The following is an 18,937-nucleotide window of genomic DNA, read 5'->3' on the forward strand; positions in this document are numbered from 1 at the left end:
TTTAGCATTTCTATAGCGCTACAAGGCATACGCAGCGCTGCACAAACATAGAAGAAAGACAGTCCCTGCTCAAAGAGCTTACAATCTAATAGACAAAAAATAAATCAAGTAATCAAATCAATTAATGTGAACGGGAAGGAAGAGAGGAGGGTAGGTGGAGGCGAGTGGTTACAAGTGGTTACGAGTCAAAAGCAATGTTAAAGAGGTGGGCTTTCAGTCTAGATTTAAAGGTGGCCAAGGATGGGGCAAGACGTAGGGGCTCAGGAAGTTTATTCCAGGCGTAAGGTGCAGCGAGACAGAAGGCGCGAAGTCTGGAGTTGGCAGTAGTGGAGAAGGGAACAGATAAGAAGGATTTATTCATGGAGCGGAGTGCACGGGAAGGGGTGTAGGGAAGGACGAGTGTGGAGAGATACTGGGGAGCACCAGAGTGAATACATTTATAGGTTAGTAGAAGAAGTTTGAACAGGATGCGAAAACGGATAGGGAGCCAGTGAAGGGTCTTGAGGAGAGGGGTAGTATGAGTAAAGCGACCCTGGCGGAAGATGAGACGGGCAGCAGAGTTTTGAACCGACTGGAGTGGGGAGAGATGACTAAGTTTTACTGATCTGGGATCTTGCCAGGTACTTGTGACCTGGATTAGCCAAGGATACTGGGCTTGATGGATCTTTGGTCTGTCCCAATATGACAAGGCTTCCTATCCGTTTCCGCATACAGTTCAAACTCCTCTTATTGACCTATAAGTGCATTCACTCTGCAGCTCCTCAGTACCTCTCCACTCTCATCTCTCCCTACATTCCTCCCCGAGAACTCCGTTCACTGGGAAAATCTTTCTTATCTGCACCCTTCTCCTCCACTAACTCCAGACTCTGTTCCTTTTATCTTGCTGCACCATATGCCTGGAATAGACTTCCTGAGCCGGTACGTCAAGCTCCATCTCTGGCCATCTTCAAATCTAGGCTAAAAGCCCACCTTTTTGATGCTGCTTTTAACTCCTAACCCTTATTTTATCATCCTCACTTTAATATTCCCTTATCTCTTGTTTGTCCTGTTTGTCTGTCCTAATTAGATTGTAAGCTCTGTCGAGCAGGGAGTGTCTCTTCATGTTCAAATGTACAGTGCTGCGTACGTCTAGTAGCGCTTTAGAAATGATAAGTAGTAGTAGTAGTAGCTTTTGTTCTTATGATGTTGGTAGCTTGCAGAATATATTTTTATTTGTTGGTTGTGTGTTCAAACAAGACAAAAACGTAACTCTGAAGTTTTTCTTTTAAAGGAAAGATTATTTATTGGCTAAATTTGAATATTCTAAAATATGAGCATGCAACGCAAATGAAGTAGGAATAAATATTCTCAAATATGCATGAACATGGTGAAGTCAGTACTCAGCAGTAAAATATCTGGTTAAAGAGAAGAGGTCAGTTATCCAGTTAACTATAACTGGATATTCAGTTGCTTTATCTCGTAAAATCAGACTATTCCCTGTGCTGTTGTCCTAATGTTAATCGACTAACCTATCCAATTCCTGTAGAACAGCCATTTATGCATTTCAGTATTGCTAGCCAAAGTTAAGCAGATACAGTATCATCAACTATTGGTGATATCAGATTAACCTTTATGTTTCCTGATCATCCTCTATTTTTCCAGAAAAAGTTTGAGCATATACCCCCAGATTCTATAGAGTACAACTTAAATTGTGTGCACAAATCCAGTCATATTCTGGATTTGCACATGTAATTTAGGACCTCTTTTACTAAGCTGTGGCAAAATGGGGCCTGCGCTGGCATCTCTGTGTGTTTTTCATGTGTGCTGAGGCACCCCTTTACCACATCGGGTAAAAGGGGGGGGGGGTGTCTCTCTCTCCTGCAGGAAATGGCCGTGTGGCAAGTAAAGCATGTTCCGCATGGCCATTTTGGGGGGAGCCCTTATCGCCACCCAATGAGGTGGCATTAGGTGCTCCCATGCTAACCCGGCAGTAACTGGGCAGCACACAGCACTGCCCGATTACTGCTGGGTACACTCCAAATACATATATTTTTGTAGCACCAGCTATGATGGTGCACAAGGGGTGGGAAGTACCGCCATGCTGCTGCAGTAGCCTGGCGGTACTTCTTGTTTAGCAAGCAGTAAGCCCATGTTGGGCTTGCAGCCGCTTAGTAAAAAGGGATCGTATATAGTTAACAAGCCAATCAGCACTGATAGTTGCCACTTAACAAGCAATTATTGATACTAATTGGTATTGATTAGAATTTACATGCACAACTATCTAATTGTATTCATTTACGTGATACACGTAAATTCTAAGCTGCATAGTTGAAATGGTGGCATGGCCATGGGTGTGGAATGGGTGGGTCGTGGGTGTTTCTAAAATCTATGCATGTAGTTATAGAATATGCCCTGTCCATGCTTAATTTAGGAGTCAGCATTTACACCCAGTATTGGCATAACTGCCCACGACTAAATTTAGTCATGCAGATGGGTGTTCAGCATATTCTATAATCTGCATGGAAATTTCGGTATATTCGATAACATATGCCTAAATTTAGGTGTACTTTATAGAATAAACCTAGGCGCAGTTTTTTAGCACCGATTTTTCAAGCACCATATATAGAATCTAGTCCATAAGGGCAATTCTATATAATAGAACACCTATTTTTAAGTGCCTAGAAGACCCCTATTTGGTGCCCGTCCTATATATAAAAGTAGGCACCTACTTTCCTTTATAAAATACTAGTGTGACAGGTCAAATAGGTCACCTAAATTTCAGGTATGGCCAATTACACTAACCATAAAGCTGGAGTAAATGATCATGCCAAGATTGCTACAAAAATGTGCAAATTATAGTATTCTACAATTTATGCATGCAACTATTCATCCTGCCTACGTTCCACCTCAATGGACATCCACCATCAAACTATGCACTATTGCATTTAAGCACCATGCCATGAGCCTGAACAGTGTCATTTATTGTATATGCTGGTGTTCTAGTCATTCACAGTATATGCATTCTTGGTACTCAGATATTGGCACCCTCCTTATAGTATTGTCTATCACACTGACCACAAATTTTGATAGGAAAGGATTTATTTGGTTAAAGCCTGAAGTTAATCTTGTCTGTATGCCATTGTACACAGGCTAAGTTTCATAAGCTCTGTCTCAGGGGGATAGTTATTAAGGTGTGTTAAAAGGTGGCCTTTTAATGCACCTTAATATACTGCAGGAGTCATAAACCAGTGGTATCTCGGTACCGCAGTTTACTGACTCCCAAGGTACATAAAGAATGTAACGTACATTAAATATCACAAACTGAGTTTTTAATGCCTCCTGAGAGTGTTGGGCTGCTAAGCCATGGTCCAGTGCTCATGGGTAGCATCATAAAGAGGCCTTAGAGGACCCCCCTCCTTCTCACTTAAGAGAATCCCCCCAACTTGACCCCCATAAAGAGCTTCAATCCCCCTCTGCATATAAGTTCCCTGATGAGCTTCAACCCCCCACTAGTGGTAGCCTTGCACTATTACTGCTAGGGTGAAGCTGCTATATATGGAGCTCAACCACTTGTGGTAGTAATATGGGGTTACCACCAATGATTCAGCTGCCATTTTGAAACCAGAACTGTCTTTCTTCTGGCTGCACTACACTAGACCACCAAGTAACCCTTCAGGTAGGTCCAGGGGCTGAGGGGCGTTTTGGATAAGGAAATGCATTTCTGTATAGGGCATGTGCAGCAGGGGCGGGAAGGGGAGCTCTTCTGGAAAAGCTAACAAATAAGGGCCCTTTACTAAACCAATGTTAAGCACTAATGCACGCTTAACATGGAAAAAAATTCTTACTGCAAAACATGTTAAAGTACATAAGTACATAAGCACCGCCATACTGGGAAAAGACCAAGGGTCCATCAAGACCAGCATCCTGTCTCCGACAGCAGCCAATCCAGGATTCAAGAACCAGGCATGCAAAGCAGCTCATTACTTTCTAAATTGTATTACATGGCTTGTGGTGAGCACCAGGTGCACACTGCAGCTCATGTCCTGGCCCTAAAACAAAGGTAAAATAACCCTAACCAAAAGATGGGGTTATTTTACCATCCTGGGGGCATCAAGCTGCAAAGCTGCAGTCCAAAGAACCTAGCCTTCACCTTCAGGGACTCCTGCCTCCTCTGAACAACTCCCCTGATCAGTCCCCCCTCCAGAGCAAATCCCCCATTCACTAATCAAGTCCCTCAATCAGGCTCCCTCTGAGCAAGCTCCCTCATTCCCATGGACCTTCCTCATTCCCTAGTTGTTTACTGAGTTGCTGGGCAAAGGTGATCTCCAGTTGCTCCTGCCTATCTAACACCATTATACAAAATGGCATCTCTAGTGGTAGGGTCACAGTAACACCTAAAGGGGGTCATGTTTCAACATATTGCTAGGTGCACCATTTCGTATGATGGTGTCAGATAGGCAGGAGAATTAGGGATTGCTCCTGCCCAGGAACCCACTAAACCACCAGAGAATTAAGTAGGGCCATGGAGGTGGGGGAGTTGATCGGGGTTGGGGGCTTGTTTGTGGCATGGGGCTTGTTCAGGGGGGTTGCTAATTGTGAGGGCTTTCTTGTTGGGAGAGCCTTCTGGGGGGCAGGTGATCATCTGGAGGTGGGGGGGGGGAGGACCTCGCCATAGCCCCCAGATGATGTGGACTGAGAGCAGCTGTCCATAACTTAGAGGCCCAATACTACCTGGCCGCTGAAATAATGCTGCTCGCAAGGTAGCTCACACATAGCGTTATTCATTTTCCACAGTAGTCAGCAACCTGTAGGACTATGATACCACAGGTTGGCGACTTTCTTGGTAATTCAAGGTGCAGAAAAGCTCATCTTTTATCACACCTTGATAACATACCCCTAAAAGTAGAGATCAGCTCAAATCATTTGCAATCAGCGGCCTATGGGATGGGAGTGGATGGGAATTCCTCCTGTCTTCATCACCCTCCAAGCTCCTTGGGGTAAATCGAGGTGATAGAGGGAATTGAGGATTGGACTAGGATGCACGAGAGGTGTGGGCCGTGCCAGGCAAATAGATCCTGACCTCTTCATCTTTAAGGGCTTCAGAGAGGAAGGGTTTCTAAGCTTTCAGTCTGCAAACAAAGCTGGGAAAGAGGGTGTTGGACTCACTGGGCCACCAACGCAGCAAAGTTCCTTGGGGGAGGAGGGAAGCATCTAGGAGGACCTTCAATTCAGGCTGGTGGGATCTTGACATTTTTTCATGTTAGTACACAAAAGGAATTTTTTTTTTTTTTTAAAGTGCATTTCTCATACGTTGCCACAGACAAAGATGCATGAAATTTCTGACTTGGCAATGTGTGAAAAATTCCCTAAAAACTCAGGTAAGGATGCAAATTCCCTGAGAGCTCATTTGCATTCTTTAGCTATATTTTGTGGGAAAAAAAGTACTAATCCACAGATATTTTCATTGGTTAGCACATAGGTCCCTACGTCTGTGTCAACCTTATTTTGCAAATACATCATTTTCTGTGACTTTACAAATAGTAAGGAAACAATTTTGTTCAACACTAGAGAACTCACCCATCACTGATTACTTGCTAAAGTTTGAATTTATACCATTCTGTTGTAAGTTTGAACATGTAGGTGTTGTTTCAGTTTCCCCCCTCTGCTTATCTGTTCTGCTTTAAGCCAAGATGCTGAAGGGAGAGAGGGGGGACCATGAAAATGGCACACTTGCCAACATTCTGCTTTTTCTAACTGCTTCCCATAAGTATCATAAGTACATTATAGTCCTGTGTGCTTTTTCTTAGCAGATTTTCTTTTCCTTAGAATCAGAACATATCACTTCCAGCATAATTAGATTTAGCATACAATTGTTATGTAATGTAAGAATCCCACTGCACCATTTTAAAAATCTATGTTGGAAAGCATTTTCAAACTATCAACACATGTGTGTCCCGATTGTTTTGCTGAATTAATACTGTACCCTGCATATATAAAATAATGGTAGACTTCTCAGTCACCTTCTGGTGCCTATACAAAGAACATTTAAATTTCCATTCTATCAAATTGAAAGATTAATTTAAAAAGAAAGAAAAAATCCAGAGTTTGATATTATCTGCCCTTTGGGGACTAAAACAAGATTTCTCTACCTTATGGTTTCAATCTCCACAGAACCTGTTTATAATTCCCTTTCCTACAGCACTCCAAATTCAATGACTCTCAAGCCGAACCATGTAAAGTGGGTTGAATGGAGTATACTTGTTTTCAGTTTTAAGAGCAAGCCTAGAGGTAAAGAATCTGCTCTGGGAATAAACTGAATTCCTCAAAAGAATCTATAAAAGGCTGTAATTTGATAATACAATGCATAATTCATGTGAATTGCCCCATGTTTTATAGTCAAAAAACCCTACTGCAGAAGTGTATATTGAGAAGAAAGCTGTTTTATTTTTTTTAATGTTGTTTGTTTTAGCTTTAGGACCACAGCTGAGCTGGAAGAGGTTCCATAATATTAACTTTACAGGGAAAAGCCAATTTCAATGCTTATGGGGCCCTTATGCTAAACGGTTGCTGCGTGGCAACCTGAAACTACTGCCGGCCCAACGCGGCCACCAGCGATAGTTCTGTCTTAAGCGCATATGATTTCTGGCACTACAGATTTTTTCCCATAATTATTAGCGTGACGCAACCCTCATAATTATTAACCTGACGCAACTAACTATTATTCTGAGGTCTACAAAATTGTGAGTGGTGTAGAACGAGTAGAAGTAAATCGATGTTTTACTCATTCCAAAAGTACAAAGACTAGGGGACACTAGATGGAAATACTTAAAAAAAAAATAGGAGGAAATATTTTTTCACTCAATGAATAGTTAAGCTCTGGAACTCTTTGCCGAAGGATGTGGTAACAGCAGTTAGTGTATCTGGGTTTAAAACAGGTTTGGACAAATTCCTGGAGGAAAAGTCCATAGTCTGCTATTGAGACAGACATGAGAAGCAACTGCTTGCCCTGGGATTTGTAGTATGGAGTGTTGCCACAATTTGGGTTTCTGCCAGGTAATTGTGACTTGGCTTGGCCACTGTTTGCAAAACAGGATAGTGGGCTAGACGGACCACTTATCTGACCCAGTATCTGACTCTTATATTCTTATGACAACAGTGTAATATTTCTGCTTTATCTTGTTTCCTCTGTAAATTTGATTTGGCTGTAAAATTACTATGGGGCCCTAAAAAATGTCCTGCACTATCACAAGCAAAAGGGCTTTCCTGTGTGCTGCAGGGGCATAGCCAGACTTCGGCAGGAGGGGGCACATTTTAGCCCCCCCCCCGTGCCACCGACCCCCCCCCCCACCATTGACGACCCCCCACGCCACCGCAGCCGCAACCACCACCACCAACAACAACTTTGCCCCCCTACCGACGACCATCTCGACCCCCTCTCCCGCCGACAACCCTCCCCCGCCGCCGCCGTCGCCTACCTTTGCTGGCTGGGGATCCCAAACCACGCCAGCTGAGGTCCTTTTCTTCTGGCGCATGGCTTCATTCTGTTTCTGTGAGTCTGACGTCCAACATGGCCGCTGGCTGATCTGCAAGGCTTCATTCTGTTTCTGTGAGTCTGGCTGGACGTCAGACTCACAGAAACAGAACGAAGCCTTGCGCCAGAAAAAGAGGACCTTGGATGGCAGGGGTTGGGTCCCCGCCAGCAAAGGTAGGTGACAGTGACAGCGGCGGCGGGGGAGGGTTGACAGCGGGTCGAGAGGGTCGTTGGTGGGGTGGTCCAGGGCCAAATCTATGGGGGCCCAGGCCCCTGCAGCCCCATGTAGCTATGCCACTAGTGTGCTGAGATCACTTTTAGAGCAGCTGTAAAATGGCTGCATTTTCCATTTCCTCTATTAATGGCCACACATTTATTTTTTCCCATTAGCGTGTGCCCATTAGTGCAGAAGCAGTTACCGATGCCTGTGTTTCTAGGTGTTAAGGGCTCCCATGCTAATCTCACGCTAATAGGTTGGCATGCGGCAATGTAACTTCTCTAACCGATTAGCACAGAGCACACCTACTCTCCCACCCCTAAACACGCCTCCAGCACTAAAAAAATATAAATTTTCTTTAGCTCGTGAGAATTACGAGTCGATACAAAAACTACCAAGAGAAGCCTGAGCGTGCCCCGCAGTAGTGTTTTTAAATTTGCGGTAAGCACCCAATCTATTTTTAGTCAGGTTAAAAACAGGTTTTTCTGTGGGACCCGTTTGGCCATAGGAGATACACAGTGCATAGATGTTCAATTTTCAAATGTGAACCGCTTTGAGCCTGCTCAGCCCATGACAAAATTGGCAGGTACAAGGCATAGGAATATATACATGAAATTCTTTCAATTTTAGAAGCATACAGATTAAAACGCTCTTATTTAAGAAACACGTACTATAACTGCCCCGTTTAGAACTGAGGTCCTTTCTCTCCACTAAATGGTGTGATTTGGTTAAATAATTGAGGAGGAAAAATTGGTTTAATGCTTCTAGCACCGAAAGAAGAATTTCATGTGATGTTGATATTTCTATACTTTTCCACTATTCAGATCAAGTTGTCTTTAGGTGCAAAACACAGATATTTTTAAGGACCTGTGCAATAAAATTTGCAATAAGGAGGTATGCTAGTGAGCAGAATCCAGAATGGCCACTTAAGGGAAGAACTCCAGGAGAAACATCTCCCTGGTTCAGTTGCCCCCTTTGTCAGGTGAATGGCTGAAATAACATACAGTTTTTATTTTTGAAAAATTGGCAGCAATGAACATAGACTAAAAGGGGGCAATTCTATAATAGCACCTGCATTGACAGCGTGTTCTATAAAGGACCATAGTCACCTATGTCCCATTATAGAATACTATCAAAACTGAGGGTCCTTTTACTAAGCCATGGTAGGCTGTACATGGTAGGAGTGGAGGAGTGGCCTAGTGGTTAGGGTGGTGGACTTTGGTCCTGGGGAACTGAGAAACTGAGTTTGATTCCTGGCACAGGCAGTTCCTTGTGACTCTGGGCAAGTCACTTTAACCCTCCATAGCCTGCCATGAGTGGGAAAGCGTGGGGTACAAATGTAACATAAATAAATAAATGCAGCGTGTGCACCCCCCTGGTGGTAATTTCTGATTTCGGGTGTGTCAAAGAGAATCCACGTGTGGAGAACTCAAAAGATCCCAAGGAGTAACTCAAGAAGAGAAGAAAAGTAGGAACAGGGAACCACAAATTCCAGAGACTGGAGCACACAATATCTTGGTTAAAATGAAGTTTATTAAGAAATCAAAAACAACTTGTTTTTGATTTCTTAATAAACCTCTTGTTTTATCTAAGATATGGTGTGCTCCAGATTTGGTGCGCGCCCATAATGCCTGGATGAATTATTAATTTATTTCTTCCCACATGCATGCCAACTGGTCACTGCACGTGTAATGCATGAGTCCTTACCATTAGATCAATGGGTGGTGTTAAGGGCTCAGGCCAGTTTTAGATGCATGCTGGTTTCAGTTTTACTGAATGCCCTTTTCTCGTCACATTTAAAAAAAAACACCTTTTTTGCAGATGTGGTAAAAACCGGACTGGCACCTAATACACGCACCTACACTGTCGCAGGCCACTTTTTACCGTAGCTTAGTAAAAAGGCTCCTGAGTATTTATAAATCTAGGGCAAGATTCTATATATGGCACCTAAAAAATCAGTGCCAAAACATATCGCGTAAATGATATTCTATAAGCCCAGTCTAAAGTTCATCACAGTTTATAAAATACATGCTTAAGTGGAGAGTCACATGCAAATTTAGTTGCAGCCATTTGTACCAACGAAAACATAATGCAAATGTTTGTGCCTAAATTAAGTGTGGAACACTATTATTCTGTAATTACATGCATAACTTGAAACCACACCCCCTTTCCACCCTGAAATGCCCATGACCCTCCTATTTCTGTGCCTCCATTTTGGACACAGATCCCTTGCCTAACTTTATGTGCTTAGGTCCCAATTAAATCTAATTAGTGCTAATAACTGCTTGATAAAAATCCATTTATTGGCACTAATTGGCTTGTTAATCAATTAAATTGCATGTACAAATTAGGAACGTACCAAATTTGCATGCACAAGTTTTGGTGACCTTTATAGAATCAGGGACCTAGCGTTTAGGTACAATCCCTTATGCCAGCCATAGAATTGGTGAGAGTGGAAGTGCCTAAGTATAACTGCAAGCCATGTAATTTACAGTATACTGTACGTTTTACCCATAAATGGGAGCCCTACCTCTGTCTTGGCCATGCCCCATATCTGTGTATGCTCTCCATGCAACTATATGCTTCATAAATTAACCCTTGGATTCTATATAGTGTGCCTAGAGATCTGAGCCAAAATCCAAACATATTCTATAGCAATCCACTTACCTTAATTGGCTTAACAAGCTAATCAGCATTGATAACAGCTCTTAACAAGCAATAATGACTACTAATTGGCAATAATTAGAATTTACATGCACAACTTGCTAAGCACATTCAGTAATGCACTGCATCTAACTTCTAACATGCGCAGGCAAAAAGAGGTGTGGTTATAGGCAGGGAAAAGAGTGTTTTGTGGGCGTTTTGAAATTTACACGCATAGTTATAGAATATGGCCCAATGTGCCTAAATCTATGTGCTAGAATTTACTCCACATTTTCATTGGTGTAAATGGAGGCACATAGTTTTTGGTACTGAGATATCAACTAAGCGTGTTCTATATCCCATGTCTAAATCTAGGTGTCGCTTATAGAATATACTTAGGGGTCCTTTTACTAAGGTGCACTGAAAATGGTCTGCGGTAGTGTAGGTGTGGGTTTTGGCTGTGCGCAGAATCATTTTTCAGCATACCTGTAAAAAAAGGCCTTTTTTTACAAAATATTTGCTGAAAATGGATGTGTGGCAAAATGAAAATTGCCGCCTAACCATTTTGGGTCTATGACTTTACTGCCAGCGGTAAAGTCTCACGCGGTAACCGGGTGCTAATGACCTACGCACACCAAATGCCACGGCACGTGTCTGACACGTGCAGCAGAAAATAACAATTTTTTTTGACTGCACATATCGGATGCATGGAAAAAATAAAATTACCGCAAGACCCACACGGTAGCCCTGCGGTAACTCCATCTTCAAATCATTGCTCAAAGCCCACCTCTTCAATGTCGCCTTCGGCACCTAATCACTACACCTTTTCTCAGGAAATCTAAACTACCCCAACTTGACATTTCGTCCTTGTAAGCTCTTCTGAGCAGGGACTGTCCTTATTTGTTAATTTGTACAGCGCTGCGTAACCCTAGTAGCACTCTAGAAATGTTAAGTAGTAGTAGTAGTAACTCCATTTTGGCACGGGTTGGGCGTGTGTAGATGCTTATGCAGCTTAGTAAAAGAGCTCCTTAGATTGCATTGATTTGCACATTGAATTTTTTAGCTTAATCTACTTGTCCATAGTGGTGTCTTGATGTACTAGATCCAAAAAGCCACAAATTTGCAAAATTGAGGGTTAGCACACTTGTTTGTGAGACCATCAAATAATGCAGCAGAACAGCCAGCTTTCAGGACTTTAAAAACAAAAATAATTTAATCTTGATCCTGTAGGCAACTGGAAACCTGTGATAAAATAGATGCCAGAATATGAAGGGAAAAACAATTGCAGATGGAAATGCAGAGCATGAAATAGAAAACACTACTGTTATTACTCTTCGTACTACTAATAAAAATAATGGACTCACTTCTAGCAAAATTAGGACATAGAAAAATTCATGGTAAAAAAAATATTCAATCAAACCATGAAGGTGAACAAAACAAATTTTTTTACAAAAAGAAAAAAAAATAGTCACACATGTTTTTGCAACCAACGGTAGAAAATTAATAATCTCTCACTTTGTAATAAAATTACTATTATTCATATCACCACTGAGATACATAAATATTAATAGCAATGCACTATACTTGCATGCCAGAATTCACTGTGCATTTTAATCATTTTCTCGCTAGCCAATGCAATTTTACTTAGGGGCTCTTTTGCAAAGGTGCGGCAAGCCTACCGCAGGCTTGCCATGCACCAATTCCTGACTACTGCCAGGCTAACACAAGAGACCGGCGATAGTTTCCACCTTCCCTACCACATGCCATTCTGGTGCTGAAAAAAATGCATTCATTTTTTTAGTTCTGGGGCTACCCGGTGGTAATATGATAACTTAGTACCTGAGACACCAGCTATAATAAAATCCATCTGGGGTAGTGATTCAATACAGTGTATTGACTTTCTACCAACTAAACAAATCCTGGGTCTCAGCATCCATATGTTTCACAGTGGCTTCTATGATGTTATCTCAGTAAAATAGTTGACCAAAACTGGATGTATTGCCAAATACTGGACATATGAACCAAAATACTAACTAAAGACCAATGTACTGTGCTGCCTCCAAACAATATTTTAAGCATAACACTGAACACAATATATCCATGGCTGTTATGTTGGGTGGTATTTTAAACATTAATCCCAACATTCTATAAATGGAAACATTCGATAGATGTGTATGATACCAGATGAAAGTTTGGACCCTTAATTTGGACTAAAGTTAAAATTTAATGCCAAGAAATTCAGAATGATGCACTTGGGGTGCAGAAACCCAAAAGAGAGATATCAAATAGGAGTGAAGAGATTAGTAAACTTGACTCAGGAGAAAGACCTTGGGGTGTTTGTGTCTGAGGATCTGAAGATGAAGAAACAATGTGATAGGGCAATGGCCATGACCAGAAGGATGCTAGGCTGTATAGAGAGGTGTATAACCAGCAGAAGAAAGGAGGTGTTGATGCCCCTCTATAAGACATTGGTGAGGCCCCACTTGGAGTATAGTGTTCAGTTTTGGAGGCCATACCTTGCTAAAGATGTAAAAAGACTGGAAGCAGTGCAAAGAAAAGCTACAAAAACGGTATGGGATTTGCGTTGCAAATCGTATGAGGAGAGACTTGCTGACCTAAACATGTGTACCTTGGAGGAAAAGAGAAACAGAGGAGACATAGTACAGACATTCAAATATTTGAAAGGTATTAATCCGCAAACAACCCTTTTCTGGAGATGGGAAGGTGGTAGAACTAGACAACATGAATTGAGGTTGAAGGGGAATAGACTCAGGAGTAATGTCAGGAAGTATTTGTTCACAGAGAGGGTGGTGGATACATGGAATGCCCTCTCGTGGGAGGTGGTGGAGATGAAAAGGGTAATGGATTTCAAACACTCGTGGGATAAACACAAAGGAATCCTGTTTAGAAGGAATGGATCCACTGAATCTTAGCGGAGATTGGTGGTGACGTTGGTAATTGGGAGGCGAAACCGGTGATGGGCGGACTTCTATGGTCTACGCCCTGATCATGATTGAATAGATATGGATGGGCTTGAGTGTAAACTTTACAGGGTTTCAACATTAGCTTCAGAACTTTTAGTACAAGAAGAGTGCTGGGCAGACTTCTACGGTCTGTGCCCTGAGAATGGCGAGGACAAATCAAACTTGGGTATACATATAAAGTATCACATACCATGTAAAATGAGTTTATCTTGTTGGGCAGACTAGATGGACCATACAGGTCTTTAACTGTCATCATTTACTATGTTCCTATGGTACTATTGGGCTCATTTTCAAAACTGAAAAACGTCTAAAAAGTGGCATAAAGCAGCATTTGGACATTTTTCTCAAGAAAACATCCAAATCAGTATTTTCAAAACCTATTTTTGGACTTTTTTTTCTATGAAGTCCGTCATAAGTGCATCCAAATCTCAACGGGGCGTGTCAGGGGCGTGTTCAGTCGGGGACTTGGGCGTTCCTAAAACTTAGATGTTTTTCAGCCATAATGGAATAAAACAAAACTGCCAGTACTAAAACTAATATTCAATTATGCTCAGCTTCACTTTACTAGATTCTCCATTTGTGTATCATATACTGTATGAAGATCTAATCAGGTGATTTTCTTATTATTGTGGGATAATCAGATTAGTGAGTGTGCTTCCGTTTTGGCTAGACTGAGCCATGCTAGGGGCATCACCGCAATCCTCATTGATCCTCAATCAGTCTTTTTTTATAAAGTTTTTTATGCTCATATTTTTCTAAGTTTCAATGTCCCAATTTTATAATAAATATAATAAATATCAATTGTTTTTCTTTAAAGATACTTAGCTTTCTCAGCTTTACTCAGCTTTAGTATAGTTCTTTCTAGAGACCCGTTTCCACCGACATAGGTCTATGTTTCGCTATGCGCTGTGTCAAGGTAGTCTCCTATGAAGTAAATCAAAGATACTATCAGAAAATATAAACTCATTCTCCATTCATACATCCTCAAGCATGAAAAAAGCCTAACAGATACTAAACCTTTTTCCTCATCACAGCATTCTAAAATGGCCGCTATTACATCAGATGGAAGTATTTGTAGAGTAAGACAGCCGTGGTGTCAGTCCCATATTCGGTCTGAAACAACTGATGAAACATAAGCACCCTTACGTAAACAGTCACTCAAATCAATGTAGTCCATTCGATTTCACGGTTTAAACCATGAGGTTCAATACTCTTTAAGGTATAAATCCAAAACTGTTCTCCATATGGAGAAGCTATTGAACTACAGAGAACAGTTTTGGATTTATACCTTAAAGAGTATTGATTTAGAAGAAGGTATAAATGTGTGTGTAAACTCAATAAGGATAATCATATAACATATTGCCTTGAGAGAGAGGGCAAGGAGTGTATTGCTCTGGTATTGCGGTGGCTTATCTCCCGAACCTCAAGCATACCCCGCCTCCCTCCTGCACAAGCTGGCTTCAGAGGCATTCCAACCTGTTCTTGAGATGTGCCTTATCCCATATATTGTTCTTAAGATGTGCTTTATCTTATACATTGTTATTGAGATGTGCCTTACATTCCAGCCTGTTCTTTGAGATATACAAGAAAAGTCACTTTTGGTCAAAGACAGAAGATTTTAAAAATGTATTATCGATTAAAGCAAGACTGAAAAGCAATCCTTAATATTTTCCATCACAAGGAGACACCTGTTTCTGGCTTATTTTGTAATGACACATAGGTGCTTATGTGTTGTCATAAAAGGCCAGCACAAATCCTTCAGAACTTGTACCCAAAGATTTTTATGCCTGCTCAGAAACCTATGGGATGGTGGAGAAAAGGGGGCTTATGAGGAAAGGGATGCTGTTTAGATGAAATTGGATGTTGGGGCATCAGAGGGGTTGGATATTGAGGGCATTGGGAGGGGATTATGCATTGTGGGGGCTTTATGGGGAGTATGGCCACAAGAGGTAGCATGTGCTCAGAGGCCTTTGGGGGGGATGCCATAAGGGAGATGTTTGGGAATGGGCATATGCTGAGGGAAGGAGGTTTGGGGTTTAAGGCCATGAGGGAGACATTTGGAGGGGGGTATGTACTGTGAGGGCTTTAAGGAGATAGGGCAGCTCCATAATTCACACTATGACCCCCTTTAAGAAGCAGCCTGGGAACATTGGTCCATGGCTCCTGAATCTTTTGGACACTATGAAGGGTGCAGCTTGCAAGGCTGATTTCAAACTGCTTTATTCAAATAGTGTGGAAGTGACTAACTTCCAATACTGAGCTACTGCAGGTCAGTTACTCCCATGGGAAATTAAGGTGTGGTAATAATCCAATTTTTACCAAACCATAATAACCACCCACCTAAGGGGGGAAGTTGTCAACATGGGCTGCTGCTAAGATGTTATTTTACTGTTAACCCCAGTTATCGGTAACCAGGTCTTATTGCATAAAATGGGGGCTTGTGCTAAAATAGCACAAACTATGTTACAATAACCTGTCTTAACAGTAGCCCACATGATAACTTTCCCTCTAAATCTTATTGTTTGGGCTTTAGGCTTGGTTGATCTATGCAGGTTACGTAGCCATTTTGGAATGCCAATATAGGTGTGCCACTTCTGGCAGGGCAGTCATTACCACTCCATACAGGTTACTTTAACCTTGTGGAAACCTGTACCACTGTTAAAAAGCCATAAGATCATAATTTCACATTTTTCAGAAGAAAATACAATCAGCAAAATCATTTGGAAATAATCTGTGATCTTAAAAGATTTGAAAACAAAACATTTTCTAGTTTACTTTTGGCATGTTAAATAAAAAAAAAAAAGCTTCCATCTATGGGCACTAGTTCTGAGAAGAAAAACACGTGAGGTATTATTATTGGAGCTTTCCTTTTCCTGAACTTACAAATTCAAATAAAAAAAAATGAAATACATTTGCTGACCTCTCATAAAGAATGTGTGCAAATGTGTGAGCTCTTGATGGAGAATGGAACAATAAGAGCTTTCTGCAGATAGTAGATGGAAAGCAGTCCTGACTAAAGAAAAGGAGCTAGCTGAACAATACAATAGGAAAAGAAAGCACACATGATTCATAAATCACTTCAGTAATGGAGTTCTTACCTCATGCATAAATGGTTTTATTTATACTATCTTTCTGTCTCTAGTATTTTAACTTTATTTTTAATGGTATAGTTATTATTAACTGGTTAGTGTTGTTGAACATAACTAGTTAGTGCTGAACTGAAAACTGACTATTTTGGTGTGTTCTTGGAGCGGAGTCAGCAGTTGGCTGGTGAAGTGCCGATATTCAGCACTTAACCAGCCAGGCTAACTGCATAAATAGGAACACATAAAAGTAAGTCCTATCTTCATGCTGTAACCCATAGCTGGTTAAGTGCTGAATATCATCAGCTGTGTGTTAACAGGCTCCAGAAACCCAGAAATTCAATTCTGGTGCCTGGACATAGCCCGGCATTGAATTTCTGGGTTTACTGACAGCTGAATATCAGTCCCTACTTTTGTGCATCTTCAATAAGCTACTCCTTCACACTGCCCTGATCAAGCCTGCATACTGCCCATTTCTGAAAAAGTAGCTCAGGAGGGGATGTTCTGTGGCGCTTAACTGGAGTATTACTAAATAGACCCTCTGATCACCACAGAATTGCCAGGGCAAACCAAGAGCAGTGGAGTAGAGTGGAGAGTTATGAGGACACTGGTGGTATTCAGTGCCTGTACCTGCATAGCCAAACAACAAGTAGGACCACTTAGCTAGCAGTCCTAAATTTGCCTGGTTAGCTATGAAGGTATGGTACTGTATATCAACCACACCTGCATAACTTCCACGTACTGCCAATGACCTTGGTATTCAGCGTTGTGTTCTTATAAGGCCTGACACTGAATATCTGAGTCTAACCTAACTAGTGGCAGTCAGCATTTAGAGAAAAACTCACTGTTGCTGACTTAACCCATATGTTTTAGGCTAGGCAAGAATCTTGCAAATAAATCTTCAGCACTGAGATACTGGAGAATGGAGTTAATGGAACTGAGTAATGTACAGCAGAATGATGGGGAAACTTCCAGTCACGTCATGGATGGAGATGGCATGGTAAGCAGAATTGAATTTGGGGAGTGGAGAGATATTCAAGAACATAAGGAATTAATAAATTAGACAAATAAGCAGGTTGACTAGAATGAATTGCTCTATGCATCAATATTAATATCTTGAACTTCATACAGTAGCTTGTGATGTTCTTTTAATGACAAAGTAGCAACCTTATAACAACAGACTATCCCTAATAACAATGATTAATATATTAACTGTAAGAAATCATTGATATACAATTACCATTAAATCCTTTATTACTTCTCAAGTAATATAATACAACTAAATAAAATACTATCCTTTTTATGCTCTTCTTATAATGACTGAAATACTCAACATAACAAACATTGTTCCATTAAATACATATCATCAATGTGTATCCTGCCCATTGTTCCCATATGTGGGAACAAATAAGGGAACATTGGGCACTAATAGGTTAATTTTAGTAGATGATATTTCATTATATTGTATCAGTTCACTTTGGACTTCCTTTCATATGAATGGTGGTCTTTGATGTCTGTGACAGTTAATTAATTGTACTTTATTGACTAGACATGACTATACTTGAACTCAATGGTACTGGAATACTCAAGGATCCCTGTGAAATCAGGACGGCACATTAAGAACCTTCAAACACCACAATGGTTCAAGGTTTCTTTGAAAGTTTGCTAAAGTGCAATTAATTAACAGCAACACAGACATAAAAGCCCATCATTCGTATGAAAGAAAGTCCAGAGTGGAACTGATACAATATCAGGAATAGATTGAACAATATACTGTAGGAGATAAAACTGAACCTTGGGGATCCCACAGCTAAGAGAGCATGAAGCAGATACAGATGAGTGAAATGACATGGAGTAAGACAAGGAGATAAGAACTGACTTAAACCAGCTAAGCCACACTTCTAAGATCTAGGTCTATTAGGTATGATATGAACAGATGGTGATCCACAAGTTCAACGTTTGAGGGGAAACAATAAGTGCAATTTTCTTTTTGTCTAGGTGCTCTCTAAGATTTCTCATGAGAGTAGTCAGACTAGTTTCTGCAATATTTTTTTTATGAAAGCCAGTCTGGCAGGGAGGAAGTGTGTGTGTGTGTTTTTTTTTTTTCTAATATTCTCAATTGAAAAAAGACTGATTTTCTACAATTTTAGAAAGGAATGGGATGTAGGATGATCTGTGGGGACAGATGGATCAAGAGTGCTTTTTTCAGAGCTGGGTAGATGATTACCCTCCTTCAAGTCTGCCACCAAACTGGTTTTAACCATTGTAATGATGCTAGGGTGTAAACCAGTTAATAAATTCTTTTAAAACATAGAGGAGAGAGGGTGAAGAGCAAAAATAAATATAGACTAGAGGCTCAAACAAGTATTGAAGTCATGATTAACATGATTTACTAGAATGGAGTGGAGGAGTGGCCAGGGTGGTGGACTTTGGTCCTGAGGAACTGAGTTCAATTCCCACTTTAGGCACAGGCAGCTCCTTGTGACTCTGGGTAAGTCAC

At 41.1% G+C, this 18,937-nt stretch overlaps 1 long non-coding RNA gene across 1 annotated transcript; it reads left to right on the forward strand.

Annotated features, from left to right (window-relative positions):
• The first annotated feature begins 503 nt into the window (after window positions 1-503).
• Window positions 504-18,268, forward strand: LOC115462521. The gene is made up of 3 exons (XR_003940885.1): window positions 504-594; window positions 5,028-5,036; window positions 18,255-18,268. It is a non-coding gene; the product is annotated as an uncharacterized LOC115462521 (long non-coding RNA).
• The last annotated feature ends 669 nt before the right edge of the window (window positions 18,269-18,937 follow it).

The sequence above is a fragment of the Microcaecilia unicolor genome, chromosome 2 (genome assembly GCF_901765095.1).
Source record: "Microcaecilia unicolor chromosome 2, aMicUni1.1, whole genome shotgun sequence".
NCBI classification, from domain to species: Eukaryota; Metazoa; Chordata; class Amphibia; order Gymnophiona; family Siphonopidae; genus Microcaecilia; species Microcaecilia unicolor.